The sequence below is a fragment of the Sinocyclocheilus grahami genome, unplaced genomic scaffold (assembly GCF_001515645.1).
Source record: "Sinocyclocheilus grahami isolate Dianchi unplaced genomic scaffold, SAMN03320097.WGS_v1.1 scaffold7401.1, whole genome shotgun sequence".
NCBI lineage: Eukaryota > Metazoa > Chordata > Actinopteri > Cypriniformes > Cyprinidae > Sinocyclocheilus > Sinocyclocheilus grahami.
Window position 1 is genome coordinate 4,896 of NW_015511452.1, and position 1,013 is coordinate 5,908.

The 1,013-nt window shown below is 39.8% G+C and overlaps 1 long non-coding RNA gene across 1 annotated transcript; it reads right to left on the reverse strand.

Moving 5' to 3' along the window:
* Positions 1-665, reverse strand: LOC107577829 (uncharacterized). The gene is made up of 4 exons (XR_001608260.1): positions 598-665; positions 293-423; positions 151-196; positions 1-40 (listed from the first exon to the last, which is right to left on the reverse strand). It is a non-coding gene; the product is annotated as an uncharacterized lncRNA (long non-coding RNA).
* Positions 666-1,013: the final 348 nt, after the last annotated feature.

Consider the following 1,013-nt stretch of genomic DNA (forward strand, 5'->3'; position numbering starts at 1 on the left):
CAGCAAAGGCAACAATGTGGATTCCGTCCATGTCATCCTCCTGTTGATTGAGCAGAGACAGATCACTTCAAGTAAAGAACCAACAGCCGTTTAATTGACAGTTAACTTTTAATGGGCCTGCAGACACTCCCACAATCCAGTCTTGCTCACCCAAGTCTCAAACATGTCCTCAGCACGAAGCTTTCTCAGAGTAGGCCTGAGTGAAGATCAAACACTGTGTTTTTAGAATGAAAATTCCTATTTTAGATGATCTTTGGCAATGGCAAAATTCTGAGGATGCCACTGATATCACCTTCTGTGTTGATTGACAAAATCCACTATCTCCTCCTCTGTGTTGGGTTTGTCAGGAATGGTGACAGGCTCATCCATGAAGGGCTCATAGAAATCGATTTCATTCATTTTTAGTGTCAGTTGTTTAGCCACCTGCAGCATGAAACCGTTACAAATGAAGCCAATACATAATTATTTTTCCTCAAAGATGGAGGACACACAAGTATGCTCTCACTCTTGTGGTTATAAATACATATTCTTCTATACCAGAATAACACATCTCATGGTTTTCACTCTTGTTATTGTTAAGGAATGGACTGTACGCACCCCTTTGTCAAAAGTGGCAAAAAACTTCACATAAGGTTGGAACTTCTCTGCAGTCACCTGAAAGGCCTTATAATCTGAGAAACAAAAAGAACGTAAGAAAAATACAAGCACAAGTCTAAAAAACTGTAATAACATGGTAAACGGTGGCAGTGCTGAAGCACCACGCAGCTACTGCTCTCACAGCATAACCAGAGGTCACAGCAAAGCCTTCCCAGCTAAAATGGGATTTTTAATAAAAGCTGAATAGCAGTCATGTAAAGAAATTAAGCCCTTTTGACGTTTTTTCTACTGTGCCTTTTTGGGGAATGGCTCTATAATTGTGCTGATCTCTTTGACCAATTAGGCAGCATTTAATAGTCTGTGGGGTTATCATAGTCCCTGTTTTGTTTTTTTTCTCAATGAAATGAATGTACTAT